The sequence below is a fragment of the Scyliorhinus torazame genome, chromosome 14 (genome assembly GCF_047496885.1).
Source record: "Scyliorhinus torazame isolate Kashiwa2021f chromosome 14, sScyTor2.1, whole genome shotgun sequence".
Classification (NCBI taxonomy): Eukaryota; Metazoa; Chordata; class Chondrichthyes; order Carcharhiniformes; family Scyliorhinidae; genus Scyliorhinus; species Scyliorhinus torazame.
In genome coordinates this window covers 37,378,709-37,395,163 of record NC_092720.1, presented here as the reverse complement: position 1 = coordinate 37,395,163, position 16,455 = coordinate 37,378,709, and positions in this window count along the sequence as shown.

Below are 16,455 nucleotides of genomic sequence, written 5' to 3'. Positions count from 1 at the left end.
TGAGGGATATCCCGTGGAGAACTATTTAATAAGATCAATTTGTAGGTGAGGTGCTTTTGATTTACTTCTGCGATGCAAAATTTGTGCCAGTACGGTAGAGTGCTTTTGGAGGCGTTGTGGTGAGTTGGCAGGGAGCATTGCTACATCCTCACAGGAGGCAGAGTATTTAGTGATCTGTCCACACAAAGGCTGCAACAGGTATGGGCGATGTGGTTGCAGTGTCTCTGGGTCTGCAATACTACAGACAAATAGAGAAGAGGCCGTAATGTGCGAGCTCTGTGCAGATGGAAGAGGAGGTAGACTCTGCACAGAAGGCTCCATCCCCAAGGTTTTACAGAGAGCATTTCTCATATATCTCCCTCAGCTGGGAGCAACATCTGAGGCACCTGCAATTCACCATGGAAGTAGGTACAGAACTATTTCAACTCCTTCAACAGAACCTGCAGCCAATATCTTGGAGAGGATGGTGCTGTCAAGGGCACCATTATTCTAAACTTATACATTCCAGATCATTCTAGATGGGAGCAGGCAACACTTGGAAGAGAGGCAAGCTCATCATTTTCTCTCCATCAAAGAAGTGGCTTTATCAGAATAATGGGATTCCCAATGGTTTAGAGAGCCATTATCTGCATACACATGGCTCAGTGGGTCCTACAAGTCAATAGGAGAGCTATAGGAACTGTCAGGGGTTTCAGTCCATTAACAGGCAGTTGCTATCAAGTGACACCTATTCAGCAATGACTTGCTCACGGATGCTCAATTTGGTTTCCGCCAGGGTCCCTCAGCTCCTGACCTCATTACAGCTTTGGTTCAAACATGGAGAAAAGAGCTGAATGCCAGAGGGGAGGCAAGAGTAACTGCCCTTGACAACATGGCAGCATTTGACTGGGTATGGCATCAAGGAGCCCCAGCAAAACTGGAGTCAATGGGAATCAGGGGGGAAACTCGCCGCTGGCTGAAGTCATACCTGGCACAAAGGAACATGGTTGTGGTGGTTGGAGGTCAACCATCTCAGCTCCAGGACATCACTGCAGGAGTTCCTCAGGGTAGTGTCCTAGGTCCAATCATCTTCAGCTGCTTCATCAATGATCTCCCTTCTATCATAAGGTCAGAAGTGGGAAAGTTCACAGATGACTGCACAATGTTCAGCACCATTCGCGACTCCTCAGATAATGAAGCAGTTCATGTCCAAATGGAGCAAGACCTGGACAATAACCATGCTTGGGCTGACAAGTTACATTCGCACCACCAAATGCCAGGCAATGACCATCTTCTAGAAGAGACGATCTAACCATCGCCCCTTCACATTCAATAACATTACCATTGTTGAATCCCTCACAATCAACATACTGGAGGTTACCATTGATTAGAAACTGAACTGGACTAGCCATATTAATACTGTGGCTACCAAGGCAGGTCAAAGACTAGGAATCCTAGGGCGAGTAACTCACCTCCTGACCCCCCCAAAGCCTGTCCACCATCTATAAGGCACAAGTCAGGAGTGTAATTGAATACTCTCCATTTGCCTGGATGAGTGCAGCTCTGACAACACTCAAGTAGCTTGACACCATCAAGGATAAAGCAGCCCACTTGTTTGCTCCTCCTTCAAACCCTCCACCACTGATGAACAGTGGCAGCCATGTATACCATCTACAAGATACACTGCAGTAACTTGCCAAGGTTCCTTAGACAGCACCTTCCAAATCATTGACCACTACCATCTAGAAGGACAAGAGCAGCAGATACCTGGGAGCGCCACCAACTGAAGGTTCCCTTCCAAGTTACTCACCACCCTGACTTGAAAATATATTGCCCTTCCTTCACTGTCGCTGAGGCAAAATCCTGGAACTCTCCGGAACAGCACAATGGGTGTACCTACACTTCAGGGACTGCAGCGGTTCAAGAAGGCAATTCACCACCACCTTCCGAAGGACAACTAGGGATGGGCAATAAATGCTGGCCTAATCAACGACACCCACAGCCCGTAAATTAATTTTTAAAAAGTTGGTGTGCAATCATGCCCAAACTATCATCTCAATGAAGATGTATTATCAACAACAATGCCTTCCCCTTGAAGCAATCTCCATTTCAGCTACCTTCGTCTACTACAAAGAACCAGAGACTGGCTGTTTGAAGACAACGGATACCAGCTTTACACAAAATTGTTGATGCTCCCTGTCCACCACCTCTCCGCACATCAACGTGTCGAATGGAAGCCAAGCTGCTGCTAGAAACATTGTGCAACAAACATTGGCATTCTTGATTCCTGGACTACTCAGGGAGTGGGGCGTGGGGTGGGTGGAGAGGGTGACATGCGGGGAGTGGGGGTTGGGAGGGGATGGCATTGGGGGTGTGCCCTATAATACTCTCCAGGGCGTATTTCCAAGTTTGCTTCAGTTTCACAACCTTGCTACTATGAGGGTGCAGCCATTGACTCAAGCGTCTGAAGGACACCTCGGGAGAAGCAGAAAGAGGAAGAGGCAGAGAGGAGGAATCCAGGACACCTTTGCTCTGAATGGGCTGTCTGTGAAGGCCGACTCATGCACCACTTGCCTTTGGGCGTCATCCCTTCATCTCCATTGCACCACTAGAGTGCCCGGTTGCACCATTAGCAACCGCAGTCTCGCTAAGAGGCACCAAGCCAGGGCACTGGCGAAGTGAAAGTGGTGGGAGCACACATGCTGTCCTACTGAGGGAGGACAGCACTTTCTTGCACCCTAGAGCCACTGCTGCACCCCTGCATTAGCCTTCTTTGTAATCAAATGGGGGAAAAATTGTTGGAATGCTGTGTGAGCCTGCAGCCTCTTTTAGCAGCAAGGTACACAGCCATAATGACAGCATGTTCAACCTACACGGCACCAAGCTGGATTTTATGGAGGCAAGCATGGGTCTCATGATCAAAGTCTGAGCTTCCATTGCAGGATTGAGATGTATTCTGGCTTCCAACTGTGCTGCAATGGAAGTTGAGACAGCTGGGTCACTGCAGGGTCTGCAAGTGCTGCCATGGAAATGGCCACCACTAGGATGGTGGAAAGGATGGACTCCAAGCTGGCATGATGACCTCTGTCACTTTGGAGCCAGACTCCCCATGTTCCCTGGCAATGACACAAAGCTGTCTGGCAACCTGCCAATGAACCAAACATCTCAGTGTGCATATTCATCAGCATTCTTCTGTAGGCCACTCCTTTGAAGTACTCACCTGAGCGCCCTGTAGCAAAACACCTGTGTGACTTTAGTCCTCGAATTCACCAAGTGCTGACCCAAACTTTAGATTATCCTCAAAGGTACAGACAGCGCCAGTGAGTGTGAGACCCAGTGACGACAGTACTTCTTCAAATCTTACCCTTCTTCTTGAGGCTGCTGTGGCTGGACAGTTCTTGGGTGCTTTGAAGTAGAAAATCAAAAGTGGAGGGTTGGGATGAGAAAATGGGGTTGGTGTAGGAGTCACATCATTTTTATCTTGCATTTTATGCCAGATAGCAGGATATGGGTGAGGTGGATTGAGAAGAACAAGGCAGAAACATGCCTTCATTCTCAATGATAAAATAGGCTTATCAAAACCAGCTGCAGGATACAGAGCATCATGTCCTAAAATGTTTAGGAATTATAGGTGCACTTGTCCCCAGCTTGTCATGCTTTGCTCCTTCTGGCTGTGCGCAATCTTGTCCTGTAAGACATAGGGAAGAATGTAAATGATTCTATAGCAGTGTGTTGAGATGATGTACCTGTCATATCTGAATAGATGTAGGAGCTATGTGGAGGTTCTAAAAGATAGGTAGGAGGTTGGTATTATTTGGAAAGTGAGGATGATGTAGAGCATATGATGTGGAGCTTATGCCTGAGCCCTGTCTGGTAGGACTGAATAATGGAGCTGTGGTGCATTGAGCAGTGTGAGAGTGCACAGTTTGTGGGCTGTTCTACAGGACACCACCAGGCATGGTCAGAAAACAGAATCATTGCTTGAGAACATCAAAGGTCAGCTCAATGGAGGCTCTAGTTAACCCATGCTTCTTATTGCAATACAATTCTGCCACCAAGCATGGGTACCTGCGAGAAGTCACCAACCAGGTTTGCAGAGGCTAGCTCTTGTCCCCAAGCAGCCATCCCTCATTTGCTGACCAGGGACAAAGGGCGGGCAGATAGAGGAATAACTGCATTAAATGCATCATAGAAATGACAAAATACTTTTGTTTATTTGGCATCTTGCACAAACACAAGACATTGTGAAGCTTTTTACAGAAAATGACATACTTTTGAAGCATTGTAATGCAAGAAATGGGGCAAACTAATCTGCACAGTGCAAACTCCCACAAATACCAATGTGAAAAAGATCAGGTAGCTTGTTTTTGCGAGGTTGGTTGAGGGATAAATATTGGCCATGACACCAGAAATGACCCTCCTGCTCTTCTTTGAAATACTACAATGGGATCTTTCACATCCATTGGAGACGGACGATGGGGTCTCAGATGGGTGTGTCATCTGAAAGACCGATCCTCCTCCAACAGCGCAGCACTTGCTCATTACTGCACTGGCGTACCTAACTGGTGTTGAACCCAGAGGCAAGAGTGCTTTCAACTGAGCTATGGCTGACAGATGGCAGCTGTGAGGAAAGCAGGCATGGCCTGCAAGATATGTTGCTAACGATCACATGTTATCTGTGCGTTAATGAAATGGAAGCTCTTAGGCTTCATGAGTGCAATGGAACGCCTGGATGTAGAGCTCGACATGCAGACAAACGAAGCATTAACAATTTGGTCAATGGAAATGTAGATTGCATATCCATATGATCAGTGGAAGCCTGGAAAGAGCTGGCAGCAAAGACATTCAGGGCTACCTGATTGCAACACATAGTGCTGTGCCAGACATGCATTGATCGCGGGAGGCAACACACTGTACCATAGCCTTCCTGGAGAAATGCAGCATCATTAAACACTATTCCTTTGAGAACTACAGATGTGTTGTCCTGTGCCAATGAATTCTGTGGTGAGATTAGGGACATGTGTGAACATGTCTCTCTTTATTTGTTCTCCCTCCAGCTGTAGCTGTTTCCTCCATCCTTCTTCAGCTGGTCCTCCTCCTCCTCCCACTCGTAGAAGAGTGAAATTTATCTCCACAAAGAAATAATCGCAATAACCGGAGCCACAGACAAGTTCAGAACATTCTACAGCAATTAAAAGGACCGTGAAATCATCTAATTTGCAAACGAAAAGCACAATATAATGCAAGAAAAATGTGTTCCATAGCTTCGTACAACTAAATATTGGAAAGACTGATGTCATTTTCTTTGGTCCCCGTTTCAATTCCATTCCATGGCCACCAGTTCCATCCAGGATAACTGTCTTAAGCTGAATAAGACTGTTTGCAACATGATGTTGTCTTTGACCCTTGGATGGATTTCCAGCTTCATATCTGCACCATTACCAAGCCTGCCTCTGTTCACTCACCTAACCTCACTCAACTCTGACCCTGTCTCAGCTCATTTGCTGCTGAAACCCTCATCGTGCTTTGTTACCTGCAGATTTAACTGCAATACATGTTCTGTTGTCTATGTTGTCTATATTCCTGGCCTTCCGCAATAAATATATTTCTGCTCATCCGAAACTCTGATGTCTGTATCTTAACTCACTACAAATCTCAATCACCTATTACCCCTGTGCTTGATGACCCTCACTGTCTCCCAGTCCGACAGCTCCTCAATTTTAAAATCCTTATCCAAATCCTTTCATGGCCTTGCACCTTCTTATCTCTTCGTCTAACCTTGTCCAGTCTGAGAAGCCTTTAAGATATCTTTGCACTTTCAACAATAGCCTTGCCCACATCCCTGAGTTTAATTTCTTCCCCATTGGCGATGTGCTTCCAGTTGCCTTGGATCTAAGCTCTGGGACTTTTTCTCCAAACTTCTCACTGCCTCTCTCTATTCTTTTGATGCCCCTTAAAACCCCTTTTTGATAGGGGCGGCACTGTGGTGCAGTGGTTAGCACTGTGGCCTCACAGCACCGAGGTCCCAGGTTCGATCCCGGCCCTGGGTCACTGTCCGTGTGGAGTTTGCACATTCTCCCCATGTTTGCGTGGGTTTCACCCCCACAACCCAAAGATGTGCAGGGTAGGTGGATTGGCCATACTAAATTGCCCTTTAATTGGAAAAAATGAATTGGGTACTCTAAATTTATGAGACCAAAACCTTTTTGATCAAATTTTTGGTCATCTTTTCTGATATCTCCTTATTGTGGCTCATTTTAATATTGACTATTATTGTTAATAATCATAATTTTACTATGTCAAATGCACTGTATAAATTTTAAGTTGTTTTTTACCTGAGAGCAGCTGAGGTTTCTTTTGGTACCACATGGTTTGTTAGCGAGAGAAGGAACTGGCAGTCACAACACGGGCAGAGATGAAAATGCCATTAGGATCAGAAAACATTATTCGATCCTGACTTCTGTATAACAATAAAGTTCCCACCTGTTTCCTCGGGAGCTCTACCCACCTAGATCAATATCCATCCGAGTATTAGAATGAATGCTGTTTGTTCCCTTCTACATGCTATTTTAGTGCTATTACTGCCCCATTTCACTATTAATCATTCAGCATCCATAAAATTAAGGTATTACAACCATAATGAGATAGGAGGGAAACCGAAAATACACCCACTATTGTTATAATCAATGTATTACCATGTTTAACACAAGGATACATGCAAGACTGGACCCATTGGGAAAGTTTGCTGTGAAATACAATGGGCGGGATTCTCCAATAATGGGGCTATGCCCACACGCCAGCGTCAAAACACGTCCAGAGTGATTCTCCAACGTGCAGGCGGCTAGCAGGGTCCCGGAATGCTTCTTGCAGCTCTGGCTGCGGATACGCGGCCCTGCACTTCGGTCGGGAGTCCGCGCATGCGCACGGCGGCGGCATCCCCGTGCGACATGGCGGACACAGCCCGCGGAGCGGTACCAAAAATGTAGGCCCCCCCTCCCGAGATGGCGCGTGCCCGCAGATTGGTGCTGCCCGATTGCCCCCCCTGGCCGCCCATGCGCCCACCCCCCGGTGAAGAATCCCCCCGCCCCCCACCAGGGCGACCGCATACTGAGTCCGCAGCCGCTCCCGGCCGTTCCCAGCAGGCAGAACGTGGTTAGAACCATGCCGTCGGAAACTCGGCCAGTTGTCCTCGGTGAATCGTGGGGGGCCTCTGTCAATGGCCCCCTACCTGCGCTGTGTAGACCACGCACGCACGATTCGCGCCGATTCTCTGGGGACAGGAGAATCGCAGGAGTGGCGTCGGACCGGATTTCGTCATTGACACACATTCTCCGTCCCCGCGCCGATCGCGATTTTGGCGAGGGGGCTCGGAGAATCCAGCCCAATATTTATCAATTTATCAGATCCAGTGCCTTAATTTGTGTGTGATTAGTGTTGCCCTGCTGCTAGACAAGGATTTTCATTGTAGCTCCTTTATATTTATAAAAAGCTGTAAAACCCAGACCAGTAAAAAGCTAGCTGAAACTTGTGAAAAGCAATGCATAAGCCTACTGAGTCAGCACAATTATATGAGGGAAATAGGAAAATAGAGTTAATTTAACAAACCACCAGCCCATCTGTCCAATTTAATGACTCTAAATATGTCACTGTAAATTCTATGATCTATGAGTTGCACATTTAGCCTGAGTATCTCCGATATTGCACATCAAAGTACCAAAAATAGAGCAGAAGGAGAAGAAAGTTAGTCATTTTATGTTGGTTTCCTCTGATCTTGAGCCAGGAATTTATCAGCTACTGTCAATCTACAAATTTTCCTCACTAATTCTAGGTGACTTGTAATTGACTTCAGGGTGCGCTCATTTACAGCAACTACATTTTGTAGCATTATTAGAATAAGAGAATGTTAAATATAGTCATTTATAAGCACAGAATAAAATGGAGTGTCACATGATCCTATATACTGCTCCTGTCATTAAAGAAACAGCATATTAATCAGGCTAACAATGTCGCTGATCATCACTATTTTCATAGGTAATTGTATTTATAATTTATTATTGAAACGGAAATAAGTAATTTATCTTCAAGTTGGGGTGGCATGGGGGCGCTGCCTCATGGCGCCAAGGACCCGGGTTCAATCCCAGCCCTGGGTCACTGTCCGGGTGGAGTTTGGACATTCTCCCTGTGTTGGATTGGATTGGATTTGTTTATTGTCACGTGTACCGTGGTACAGTGAAAAGTATTCTTCTGCGAGGAACTCAACAGATCATTAAGTATATGAAAAGAAAAGAAAATACATAATAGGGCAACACAAGGTATACAATGTAACTATATAACACCGGCATCGGGTGAAGCATACAGTGGTGTAGTGTTAATCATGTCAGTCCATCAGAGAGCCATTTAGGAGTCTGGTAACAGCGGAGAAGAAGCTGTTTCTGAGTCTGTTCGTGCGTGTTCTCAGACTTTTGTATCTCCTGACCAATGAAAGAAGTTGGAAGAGTGAGTAAGCCGGGTGGGAGGGATCTTTGATTATGCTGTCCGCTTTCCCCAGGCAGCGGGAGGTGTAGATGGAGTCAATGGATGGGAGACAGGTTCGCGTGATGGACTGGGCGGTGTTCACGACTCTCTGAAGTTTCTTACAGTCCTGGGCCGAGCAGTTGCCATACCAGGCTGTGATGCAGCCAGATAGAATGCTTTCTATGGTGCATCTGTAAAAGTTGGTAAGAGTTAATGTGGACATGCCGAATTTCCTTCGTTTCCTGAGGAAGTATAGGCACTGTTGTGCTTTCTTGGTGGTAGTGTCGACGTGGGTGGACCAGGACAGATTTTTGGAGATGTGTACCCCTAGGAATTTGAAACTGCTAACCATCTCCACCTCGGCCCCGTTGATGCTGACAGGGGTGTGTACAGTACTTTGCTTCCTGAAGTCAATGACCAGCTCTTTAGTTTTGCTGGCATTGAGGGATAGATTGTTGTCGCTGCACCACTCCACTAGGTTCTCTATCTCCCTCCTGTATTCTGACTCGTCATTATTCGAGATCCGGCCCACTATGGTCGTATCGCCAGCAAACTTGTAGATGGAGTTGCAACCCAAAGATGTGCAGGGTAGCTGGATTGGCCACGCTAAATTGCCCCTTAATAAAAATAACAAAATAAAAATAATTCTTCAAGTTGAGCAAATAAATAGTTTTGTGGAATCATAAAATTTTACTGCACAGGAGGCCATTCAGATCTTTGTATCTCTTTGAGAGAGCTACCCAATTAGTCTCACTCCTTTGCACCCGGCCAACTGCCATGTAATTTTCTCCCCTTGAAGTATTTATCCAATTCCTTTTTGAAAGTTACTACTAAATCTGCTCTCACTACCCTTTCAAGCAATACATTTTAGACCATAATAATTTGCTACATCAAAAATAATTCTCATCTCACCTCTGTTTTTTTATTAATTACCTTAATTCTGAGTCCCTCGGTTGTCACCCCTTCTGCCAGGAGTAACTATTTCTCCTTATATACCCTATCAAACCTTTTGATGAAAAAGTCTATATATTGGGCAATTGGGTAAGTTTTTGGCAACCTGTAACTTTGCCAGTGGTACAAGAGATATTTAGAAATGCAAGTCCAGTATGTCACAAAATAGTTATCTGGCTTGAAAGGAGAGGTTTCTAGTTTCTAACACGGAATTTAAATTGTAGCAATGTGTTTCAGTTGCTGTAAGATGAACAGCAATTAAATTTGTTAATTGGGAAATGCAAACGATTAAATATAACCACAGTGCAGTTTCTAAAGTAGTTTACACACATGCCAGATAAAAACAAACTCAGAGCTGTTGCCAATGGGATACATACTTGAAACAAAGCATGAGTGCTGTGCCATTTGTTTCTTTCACTTCTGCTATCATCCTTTTGAGTGACGTATTGGATGAATGAATGGGACAAAGCACACTGTGGTGAATGTATTTCACCTAATGCATGAGCGTCTGTACTGTCTGTATAATGATGTGACCCATGACCTGGAAGTGATGAAATGGGCTACTTCCAGGTACTGTACTGGAACCCGGTGGGCTCCGCCTCTGGCTCCGCCCTCACCGGGGCCATATATAGTCCGGCCACCTGTGGGTGGCACTCATTTCTACAGCCGACTGTGGCAGGCGAGTTCATGGATATTAAAGCCTCATGTTCGCTCATTCTCATGGTCTCATAGTGAATTGACGATATAACAATTTAATATCCATAGACAGCATCATGGAAGCCGCTCTAAAGCCAGATAAGCTCGAACTCGACGCACGCGCGTCGGAAGCCAAGGAGATCTTCGAACATTGGCTTCGCTGCTTCGAGGCCTACCTCGACTCCTCCACAACGCCTCCCACTGAAACCCTCAAGCTGCTACTCCTCCACGCTTGGGTGAGCCATCGAATCTCCGTGATGATCGAGAAAGTGGCCACGTTCGAGGCGGCAGTCGCAACCCTCAAGGCACATTTTGTGAAGCCTGTAAACGAGGTGTATGCCCGACATCTCCTCACGACTCGCCGTCAACGCGCTGGGGAATCGCTAGATGAGTACCTAGAAAAACTGACCCTACTCGCGAGGAACTGCAGCTACCGGGATGTGACAGCGGAGGAACACATGAACCTACAGATCCGGGACACCTACGTGGCTGGGGTCCGATCGAACTACATCAGGCAGCGCTTGCTGGAAAACGGGACCACTGACCTGCGGGACACGGTAAAGATAGCTTCCTCATTAGAGGTGGCCTACCAGAACCTCAGTGCGTTCCCCGCGGACCCAGCGAACCCCTCGTGGACGCCATCGTCGCGACCCCCATCGGACCCGACTATGTCGCGGGCCTGTGCGGCGCGGCTGCCAGTCCAGCCCGGGGAACCGCAGTTCTACTTCTGCGGTCAGGGTCAACGCCCCCGGCAGCGTTGCCCAGCCTGCACAGCGACGTGCAGCGACTGTGGGGAAAAGGGACACTTCACCAGAGTCTGTCTGGGCCGACCTAAAGCCCAGAAATCGAACACTCACCAGGACCAGGATGACATCACCAAGGCCGCAATGCACGCAGTGGACGAGTCCGTCCCCTTTCGGGTAGAGAGCGATGCGTCAGACGTCGCACTGGCCGCCACACTCAACCAGGCTGGCAGGCCAGTAGCATTCTTCTCTAGAACCTTCCACGCTTCCGAAATCCGACACTCCTCGGCCGAGAAGGAAGCACAAGCCATAGTGGAAGCCGTGCGGCACTGGAGGCACTACCTAGCCGGTAGGAGGTTCACCCTCGTCACCGACCAGCGGTCGGTCACCTTCATGTTTGACAATGCACATCGGGGCAAAATAAAAAATGACAAAATCCTGAGGTGGAGGATCAAACTCTCCACCTACAATTACGATATCAAGTAGCGTCCTGGGAAGCTCAACCAGCCCCCAGATGCCCTGTCCCGCGGCACATGCACCAGCACGCAAGATGACCGACTTTGGGCTATCCACGATGACCTCTGCCACCCGGGGGTCACCTGGCTTACCCACTTTATTAAGGCCCGCAATCTGCCCTTCTCCACCGAGGAGGTCAAGACCATGAACAGGGACTGCCAGATCTGCAAGGAGTGGAAACCGCACTTCTACCGGCCAGACAAGGCCCGCCTGTTAAAGGCCTCCCGGCCCTTTGAGCGCCTAAGTATGGACTTCAAAGGGCCCCTCCCCTCCACCAACCGTAATATCTACTTTCTAACCGTCGTCGATGAATACTCCCGCTTCCCCTTCGCAGTCCCCTGCCCCGACATTACCTCGCCCACAGTGATAAAGGCACTGCACAGCATCGTCACACTGTTCAGTTTCCCTGCTTACGTCCACAGCGACCGGGGCACATCGTTCATGAGCGATGAGCTGCATCAGTACCTGCTCAGCAAAGGCATCGCCTCGAGCAGGACTACGAGCTATAACCCGCAGGGAAACAGGCAGGTGGAGAGGGAGAAAGCGACGGTATGGAAGACCGTCCTTCTGGCCCGTCTAGAAGTCTCCCGACCCCCCGCTGGCACGAGGTCCTTCCCGACGTCCTCCACTCCATTAGATCACTCCTTTGCACAGCCACGAACGAGACCCCTCACGACCGCTTGTTTCTTTTCCCTAGGAAGTCCATCTCCGGAGTATCGCTTCCACCTTGGCTGACAACTCCGGGACCTGCCCTTCTCCGGTGGCACATGAGGAGCCATAAGACCAACCCCCTGGTCGAGAGGGTCCAGCTGCTGCACGCCAACCCCCAGTACGCCTACATAGCGCACCATGACGGACGGCACGATACGGTCTCCCTACAAGATCTGGCGCCAACTGGTTCCCCTGCCAATGCGCCCCCCTCCCCACTGCCTACAGCCACCCCCTGCACCCCTTACACCCCCCTGGGTCTCCTGTCTTGGCCCGTGCCGGCACTGCCGCCACACCCCACCCCGTTGCCTACCCCCACCCCCCAACCATCTCCGAAGTGCAGTTTCCACTCCATGCAGATCTGGCAGTCCCTGTTCATGGTCTTGACCTCCTCAGTGGAGAAGGGCAGATTGCGGACTGAGGCTTAAGCTCCAGACATGACGCCCCCGGAGTTACCATCAGCAATGACTGTGCCCGCCGCATCGCCAGAGCTGAGGAGGTCTAAAAGAACGATCCGGCCTCCAGACAGACTGAATCTCTAATGACCCCACGTCCCCTGCTGGACTTGATTTTTTTAACAGGGGGTGAATGTGGTGAATGTATTTCACCTAATTGATGAGCTGTCTATACTGTCTGTATAATGATGTGACCCATGACCTGGAAGTGATGATACGGGCTACTTCCAGGTAATGTATGGAACCCGGGTGGGCTCCGCCTCTGGCTCCACCGGGGCCTTATATAGTCCACCCACCGGTGGGTGGCACTCATTTGTACAGCCAACTCTGGCAGGCGAGTTCATGGATATTAAAGCCTAATGTTCGCTCGTTCTCACGGCCTCACAGTGAATTGACGGTATAACACACACTAAGGACAAAACCATAGATGGGACACAACTGGACCAGAATCTTAACTTTGGCAGCAGAAAGTGGGAGTTGGGTTAAATCCCCTCTCCACTGTGGCAATGCCAGCAGGTGGGGTTTTCATCTCTTGAAGGGCGAAATGGTCTGAACTCAGACCTACCACACCGTGAGGCAGAAACAGATGCAAGCTGATGCTGAAGCTGAAGCAGCAAAGTTAAAAGGCCTACTTCTGACTTCTGGTTGCGGCGATGCGGAGCTAAGCCGCACGTTTCGGCAGCTCCCGCGACAACGGACCTTCGGGCTCTCCAGAGGAGCCCCAACGGAACTTTTCTGAATTGATCCTGTGTGGGAAGGTGCAGTAAGGTCCCCCCGTATGATATATGGCCGAGATCAGCGGTGGAGCGGCGAAAAAAGAGGCTCTGGAGCAGCGGCAAATTCGAGGGGGAAAAAGCAAGATGGCGGAGGGCAGAGAGCGAGCAGCATGGGGGCCGGACCAGCAGGAGTTCCTTAAGCGCTGTGTGGAGGAGCTGAAAAAGGAGGTGCTGGCGCCAATGCTGTTGGCGATCGAGGGGCTGAAGGAGACCCAGAAGACCCAGGCGGTGGAGCTTCGTGAGGTGAAAGATAAAATGAATGACAACGAGGACGAGATCCTGGGCCTGGCGGTAAAAATGGAGGCGCACGAGGCGGTGCACAGGAGGTGGGCCGAGAGAATTGAGGTCCTGGAGAACAGGTCGAGGAGGAAGAACCTCCGGATTCTGGGTCTTCCCGAAGGAGTGGAGGGAGCTGATGCCGGGGTGTACGTGAGTACAATGCTCCATGCGCTGATGGGAGCGGAGGCCTCTCCGACCCCCCTGGAGCTGGAAGGGGCTCACCGGGTCCTGGCGAGGAGACCCAAGGCTGATGAGCCGCCAAGGGGGATAGTGGCAAGGTTCCATCGCTTCGCGGACAAAGAAAGTGTGCTGAGATGGGCCAAGAAGGTGCGGAGCAGTAGATGGGAGAACATGGTGATCCGAGTTTACCAGGATTGGAGCGCGGAGGTGGCAAGGAGGAGAGCTGGCTTCAATCGGGCCAAGGCGGTGCTGCATAAAAAAAGAGTCAGGTTCGGCATGCTGCAGCCTGCGCGATTGTGGGTCACTTATCAGAACCGACACCATTATTTTGAAACGCCAGAAGAGGCTTGGACCTTTATTCAGACGGAAAAACTGGACTCGAACTGAGGGGATGTGGTTGTGGGGGGAGACGTTGGTTGTATATGGGGTTGTAAATATGGGTAAAGAATAATTCATGGGTGGGATGATGGATGGGAATGTGGGTAGAGTTCTGGTTCAATTTCCTAAAATTTCCCTTTTTTTCTTTTCTGTAGACGAGATGATGATGATGGGGAATGTGGGCGTCGGTGCTGGAGGGAGGTGGGACTCGGGGATGAGGGAGCTGGGATAATGGCTGCAACAGAAGCTGCGCCACAGGGGGCGGGGCTGGTTCAGGAAAGCGCGGGCTTTTTCCCGCGCCAAAAGGGGGGGGGGATGGAGGAAGGCAAGGAGGAGGAGAGACTCCCACACGGGGAGATCAACGGGAAGGCGGGGGAAGCCGGGGTCAGCAGAAGTCAGCTGACTCTCGGAAGTAATATGGAGGGAGCTAAAGAGCTAGAGGTGGATCTAGGGGGGGCGGGGATTCTAGGGTTGCTGCTGCACTGTCCGAGGGGGAACTGAAAATGGAAGAGGTGGTCGGGGTGGGGGTTCCTCGCCTGGGGGACTGGAGGGTGCGGGGGGCGCGAGCACGGGACTGGCCTAAGATAGGAGATGGCTAGCCGGCGGCGGGTACCCCCCCAATCCGGCTGATCACGTGGAATGTGAGAGGCCTAAATGGGCCGGTTAAGAGGGCCCGAGTGTTCGCGCACCTAAAGGGACTGAAGGCAGACGTGGCCATGCTTCAGGAGACACATCTGAAGGTGGCAGACCAGGTCAGGTTAAGGAAGGGATGGGTGGGACAGGTGTTCCATTCGGGGCTGGATGCGAAGAATAGAGGGGTGGCAATACTGGTGGGAAAGCGGGTGTCGTTTGAGGCCAAGAACATAGTAGCGGATAAGGGAGGCCGATACGTGATGGTGAGTGGTAGGTTGCAGGGGACGGAGGTGGTACTGGTGAATGTATATGCCCCGAACTGGGACGATGCTGGATTCATGAAATGGATGTTGGGGCGTATTCCAGACCTGGAGGTAGGGAGCTTGATAATGGGTGGGGACTTTAACATGGTGCTGGACCCAGCATTAGATCGCTCCAGATCCAGGACGGGAAAGAGGCCGGCTGCGGCCAAGGTGCTTAGGGGGTTTATGGACCAGATGGGGGGAGTAGATCCGTGGAGATTTGCCAGGCCTTTGGCCAGAGAATTTTCCTTTTTCTCCCACGTACATAAGGCCTACTCCCGGATAGATTTTTTTGTTCTGGACGGGGCATTGATCCCGAAGGTGGAGGGAACGGAGTATTTGGCCATAGCCATTTCAGACCATGCCCCACATTGGGTGGAGTTAGAGCTGGGGGAGGAGAAGGACCACCGCCCGCTGTGGAGGTTGGATGTGGGACTGCTGGCAGACGAGGAAGTATGCGGGAGGGTGCGGGGGTGTATTGAAAGGTATCTGGAGGCCAACGACAACGGGGAGGTGCAGGTGGGAGTAGTATGGGAGGCGCTGAAGGTGGTGGTCAGGGGAGAGTTAATCTCCATCAGGGCTCATAGGGTGAAGAGAGAGGGCAGGGAAAGGGAGAGGTTAGTGGGGGAGATTTTAAGGGTGGACAGGAGGTATGCAGAGGCTCCTGAGGGAGAGACGAAGTCTCCAGACGGAGTTCGACCTGTTGACCACAGGGAAGGCAGAGGCACAGTGGAGGAAGGCACAGGGGGCGATATATGAATATGGGGAGAAGGCGAGTCGGATGCTGGCACATCAGCTCAGTAAGAGGATGGCAGCGAGGGAAATAGGCGGAGTCAAAGATGGCAGGGGAACTACGGTGCGGAGTGCGGGGAAAGTGAATGAGGCTTTTAAGGCCTTTTACGAGGAACTGTATAGGTCCCAGCCCCCAGGGGGAAAAGAGAGTATGCGGCGATTCTTGGACCAATTGAGGTTCCCAAGGGTGGAGGAGCAGGAGGTGGCTGGTTTGGGGGCACCAATTGGGGTGGTGGAGCTGGTTAAAGGACTGGGGAGCATGCAGGCAGGGAAGGCCCCGGGGCCGGATGGGTTCCCGGTGGAGTTTTATAGGAAGTATGTAGACCTGTTAGCCCCGTTGCTGGTAAGGACCTTCAATGAAGCAAGGGAGGGGGGGACCCTGCCCCCGATAATGTCGGAGGCGACGATCTCTTTGATCTTGAAGCGGGATAAGGACCCACTACAATGTGGGTCGTATAGACCGATCTCGCTCCTTAATGTAGATGCCAAGTTGCTGGCAAAAATGTTGGCCGCGAGGATTGAGGACTGTGTCCCGGGGGTGATTCACGAGGAC